This window comes from Salvelinus sp. IW2-2015, unplaced genomic scaffold (genome assembly GCF_002910315.2).
Source record: "Salvelinus sp. IW2-2015 unplaced genomic scaffold, ASM291031v2 Un_scaffold1945, whole genome shotgun sequence".
NCBI lineage: Eukaryota > Metazoa > Chordata > Actinopteri > Salmoniformes > Salmonidae > Salvelinus > Salvelinus sp. IW2-2015.
In genome coordinates, this window is record NW_019943300.1 from 37444 (window position 1) to 43698 (window position 6255).

At 46.4% G+C, this 6255-nt stretch overlaps 1 pseudogene; it reads right to left on the reverse strand.

Moving 5' to 3' along the window:
* Window positions 1-6255, reverse strand: part of LOC112072495 (activin receptor type-2B-like) — a 31452-nt pseudogene that overhangs the window by 3168 nt on the left and 22029 nt on the right.

The window sequence follows — 6255 nt, forward strand, 5'->3', positions numbered from 1 at the left end:
ACAGCATTAGTGCAGGTGGAGGAACAGGAGGACTGGAGGAGTTGGGAACCACTGCTCTAGTGTACCATCCTACGTGTACCATCCTAGTGTTACTATCCTAGTGTTACTATCCTAGTGTACCATCCTAGTTACATCCAGTGTACCAATCCTAGTGTACCATCCTAGTGTACCATCCTAGTGTACCCATCCTAGTGTACCATCCTAGTGTACCATCCTAGTGTACCATCCTAGTGTACCATCCAGTGTACCATCCTACGTACCATCCTAGTGTACCATCCTAGTGTACCATCCTACTGTACCATCCTAGTGTACCATCCTAGTGTCATCCTACTGTACCATCCTTATTGTTACCATCCTACTGTACCATCCTATTGTTACCATCCTGTATTACCATCCTAATGTTACATCCTACTGTACCATCCTAGTGTACCATCCTAGTGTACCATCCTACTGTACCATCCTACTGTTACCATCCTATTGTTACCATTTCCTTCTTGTACCATCCTAGTGTACCATCCTACTGTACCATCCTATTGTTACCATCCTTACTGACCATCCTAGTGTACCATCCTACTGTACCATCCTACTCGTACCATCCTACTGTACCATCCTAGTGTACCATCCTAGTGTACCATCCTAGTGTACACCTAGGTTACCATCCTACTGTACCATCCTTAGTGTTACCATCCTACTGTACTATCCAGAATAATCTCCCAGTATTACTGACAGTCTACATCCTAGTGTACATCCTAGCTGTACCATCCTACTGTCCCATCCATCTGTTTACCATCCTAGTGTACCATCCTAGATGTTTCCATCCTAGTGTCACTATCCTAGTGTTACCCATCCTACTGTACCATCCTAGTGTACCATCCTAGTGTACCATCCTAGTGTACTATCCTAGTGTACCATCCTACTGTTACCATCCTACTGTACCATTCCTAGTGTACCATCCTAGTGTACCATCCCAGAATATTATCCAGTATTACACAGTGTACCATCCTAGTGTACCATCCTAGTGTACTATCCTAGTGTACCATCCTAGTGTACATCCTAGTGTACCATCCTAGGTACTATCCTAGTGTACCATCCTACTGTACCATCCTAGTGTACCATCCTAGTGACCACCTAGTGTACCATCCCAGAATATTATCCCAGTATTACTGACAGTCTACCATCCTAGTGTAACTATCCTAGTGTACCATCCCTAGATGTACCATCCTACTGTACATCCTAGTGTACTACATCTCAGTGTACCATCCTAGTGTACCATCCTAAGTTACCATCCCTAGTGTACCATCCTAGGTACATCCTACTGTACCATCCTACTGTACCATTCCCAGAATATTATCCCAGTATTACAGACAGTCTACCATCCTAGTGTACTATCCTAGTGTACCATCCTAGTGTACTATCCTAGTGTACCATCCTACTGTACCATCCTAGTGTACTATCCTAGTGTACCATCCTAGTGTACCATCCTAGTGTACTATCCCAGTATTTTATCACAGTGTATTCTCCCGTCTACCATCCTAGTTACCTACGATGTACCATCCAGTATTGTATCCCAGTATTCCTGAGGAGTGTTCCTGACAGTGTTCCTGACAGTGTTCCTGACAGTGTTCCTGACAGTTGTTCCTGACAGTGTTCCTGACCGGGTGTTTGAGCCAGGGTGTCCTTGAAGACCGGCCTCATCTTCTTGTGAACGGACCACATCCTGCAGTTCCTGTAGAGACGTGCGTTGGCCAATCTCCTCCTCACAACGCAACATGAACTTCTCCTACAGTACCTGAGACGGAGACAAGAACACGTTATATTGAAGGCTTTACAAGTTACTGATAGGCTGTTTATTATTAGTAAACGCACCGGTTGTTTTTAGTAAACACACTGGTTGATTATTAGTAAATGCATTATTATATATGACATATTACTAGACATCAAACAGAACCAGAGGGGATGTGGTCTAGTCATCAAACAGAGCCAGAACCAGAGGGGATGTGGTCTTAGTCATCAAACAGAGCCAGAACCAGAGCTGGAGTTGGTCTAGACATCAAACAAGAGCCAGAAACCAGAGGGGATGTGGTCTATCATCAAACAGAGCCAGAACCAGAGGGGATGTGGTTCTAGTCATCAAACAGAGCCAGAACCAGAGGGGATGTGGTCTAGTCATCAAACAGAGCCAGAACCAGAGGGGATGTGGTCTAGTCTCAACAGAGCCAGAACAGAGGGATGGTCTAACATCAAACAGAGCCAGAACAGAGGGATGTGTCTAGTCATCAAAGAGCCAAGACCAAGGGGATGTGGTCTAGACATCAAACAGAGCCAGAGCCAGAGAGGATGTGGTCTAGTCATCAAACAGAGCCAGAACCAGAGGGATGTGGTCTAGTCATCAACAGAGCCAGAGGGATGTGGTCTAGTCATCAAACAGAAGCCAGAGGGGATGTGGTCTAGTCATAACAAGCCAGACGGGATGAGTCGACGTATGGCTAGACATCAAACAAGAGCCAGAACCAGAGAGGATGTGGTCCATCTCAAACAGAGCCAGAGGGAGTGGTCTAGTCATCAACAGAGCCAGAGGGGATGTGGTCTAGTCATTCAAAACAGAGCCAGAGGGGATGTGGTCTAGTCATCAACAGAGGGGATGTGGTCTGTCATCAAACAGAGCCAGAACCAGAGGGGTGTGTCTAGAATCAAACAGCGCCAGAACCAGAGAGGATGTGGTCTAGTCATCAAACAGAGCCAGAACCAGAGGGATGTGGTCTAGTCATCAAACAGAGCCAGAGGATGTGGTCTAGTCATCAAACAGAGCCAGAGGGGATGGTTCTAGTCATCAAACAGAGCAGAGGGGATGTGGTCTAGTCATCAAAAGCAGAGCCAGAGGGGATGTGGTCTAGTCATCAAACAGAGCCAGAGGGGATGTGGTCTAGACATCAAACAGAGCCAGAACCAGAGAGGATGTGTGTCTAGTCATCAACCAGAGCCAGAGGGGATGTGGTCTAGTCATCAAACAGAGCCAGAGGGGATGTGGTTCTAGTCATCAAACAGAGCCAGAGGGGATGTGGTTCTAGTCATCAAAGACAGAGGGGATGTGGTCTAGTCATCAAACAGAGAGACCAGAGGGGGATGTGGTCTAGGACATCAAACAGAGCCAGACAGAGGGGATGTGTCTAGTCATCAAACAGAGCCCAGACGGGGTGTGGTTGCATTCAAACAGAGCCAGCCAGAGGGAGTGTGGTCTAGACATCAAACAGAGCCAGACAGAGAGGATGTGGTCTAGTCATCAAACAGAGCCAGCCAGACGCGGGATGTGGTCTAGCATCAAACGAGCAGAACGAAATGTGTCTAGTCATCAAACAAGAGCCAGAACCAAAGGTGTGGTCTAGGTCATCAAACAGAGCCACAGAGGGAGATTGTGTCTAGTCATCAAACAGATGCAGAGGGATGTTGCGTCTAGTCATCAACAACAGAGGCCAGAGGGGATGTGTCTAGTCATCAAACACAGCCAGGGGGATGTGGTCTAGACATCAAAACAGAGCCAGGGAGTGAACCTAGTACAGAGGATGTGGTCTAGTCAACCCTTCACACGTATATATATAAATAACCCGTCGGCTTGATATATTATCATGTTTAACTAGGCAGGTAAGTTATTGACTTTGAGAACACATGATGTCACCTGTGTGCGATGGTGGGTTTGGGACCTTCTCCCTTGTTGATGGGTGTGTCTTCATGGAGGTAAGCCAGGCCACGGGACATAGTCTCAGCAATGTGACACATCTCAGACCAGGTCACCGTACTGTCCTTCAGATGGTCAGTCAACGAACCCTGTACACACACACACGGACGCAGATGCACACACACACGGACGCAGACGCACACACGGACGCAGACGCACACAGACTTGGTTAAAAGAAGGTTTTGACTATGGCTTAGATAACAAACTAGAATAGACCACAATATAAACACAACATGTCCTTCTATAAATGAATAGATTCATTTATTGATTAATGAACTGATCGATTGGCTGTTTTGCTCACCCGTTCATGGAACTCCATGATGAGCCAGAGCTCCGTCTCCATGTTGCTGCCGTGTTTCTCTGCAGCGATGTAACGAAGCAGGTTCTCATGTCTCATACCAGGAGTCAGGAAGATATCTCTCTCATTCTGCCACGACTGCTTATCCTGCACACCCATACAATCATATGTTATAATAGAAACTTACAGGGTGGYAGGTAGCCTAGTGGTTAGAGCGTTGGGCCAGTAACCAAAAGGTTGYTGGATCGAATCCCTGATCTGACAAGGCAGAAAATCTGTCGTTCAGCCCTTGAGCAAGGCAGTTAACCCCACTGTTCCCCGGGCRCCGAAGACGTGGATGTCGATTAAGGCAGCCCTCCCGCACCTCTCTGATTCAGAGGGGTTGGRTTAAACATGAAGACACATTTCAGTTGTACAACTAACTARGTATTTCCCTCTCCCATTTTTATTTCAATCAAATTAAAATCACAATATATTTATGAAACTCTATTTACACAAGTAGTGTCCAGTAACCTGGCTTAGATCCTCAAAGCGCAATCAATAGCACAGTGGAAAAGTCCCTAGAAGRAAGAAACCTCAAGGAGGAACCAGGTTCAGCGGGGAATCACCTGTAKTCAAAATTCGAGGCCCCTGCCATAGACTAAAGGCCCCTGTATGTCTTACCTGAACAGGGAAGACCTTTACAGCCACGTATTCACTCATCAGCTGAGCCTTCCACACACAGCCGAAGCGCCCCCTTGCCTTSACCTCCAGTAACTGCAGCGGCTTCAGCCCCACCATGGGAGAGGGAGGGGTTTGCCGAGGGTCCTGACAGACAGGGGAGAAAACGAATCACATTCCATCAATTCTCTGATACTTTCCTTGATCATCTTTATGCGTTGGGCTGTGTTTACATAGGCAGCCCAATTCTGATATTTTGCAAATAATTTGTCTTTCGACCAATCAGATCAGATCTTTTGCCAATAATTAGGCTAAATATCAGAATTGGGCTGCCTGTGTAAACACAGCCGTTATTTCTTCAGACGGTCTTTTTTGATCTGATATTGGATCATAATGAATAAGGAATTTGCCTTTCAGATCATAATGAACAACATACGGCCACAGCGGGGACCTGATCCTAGATCAGACGATATGGTCACAGGGGGGGACCTGATCCTAGGTCAGATTATATGGTCACACAGGGGGGGACCTGATCCTAGATCAGACGACATGGTCACACAGGGGGGGACCTGATCCTAGATCAGACGACATGGTCACAGGGGGGGACCTGATCCTAGATCAGACAACACTGGTCACAGGGGACCTGATCCTAGATCAGACGACGGTCACAGGGGGACCTGATCCTAAGATCAGACAATATGTTCCAGGGAGGGACCTGATCCTAGATCAGATAATATGGTCACAGGAGGGACCTGATCCTAGATCAGCACTAGTTAAGTGGTGTGGTCTCACCTCAAGGAGGTCAACATGTCCGTATGGTGGTTTGCGCTGTCGGTACATCCACAGGGCCAGTAGCAGGGTCAGAGACAGAACACACAGAGATAGCAGACTGTACACCAGGCTATTCAACAGAGACGGCACTCTGGGAGGAGGGCGGATTTTCACTGGGGAGGAGAACAGATCACAGAAGATGAAAATCAATCAGTCGGACACATTTTCACTGTGGAAGAGAACACAATCAACCATTTAATATCAATATCTTTAACGATATCTTCATATATTTTACTTGTGGTATATTGTGATGCCTGATATCCAGTCTGTATGATTTGTGTTCTGATTCTAAATAAATAAAACATGATTTCTTTTGTTTTTTTTAAGAACGGGGTTCAAAGTTCATGTCCACTCACCTCTGTTGCCGGCGGCGACGAGGTCAGGCAGGTGTGTGAACCTCTCATTGCAGTAGTTCCCCTCACAGCAGCAGAAGAAAACCTGGGGGTTCTCTTCCATGGACACACACTCCTCCCTGACGAGACACACACACACACACGTTATTTACAAGATCTATTAGTCCCAAACGTTCCTCTCCTACTGCTGTAGTACTGCTAAGAATGATTTGAGTAAGGCCATTGTGACATCACGGTGCTACATAGTTGATCTGTGGTTGATTTGTATCGCCATAGTATCGCCATAGTATCGCCATAGTATCGCCRYAAAGCATTTTTTTGTTATTACACAAGTGGAATAAGAACCAGTACTTCCTATCCTGTGTCCTATCAAAAAAAAA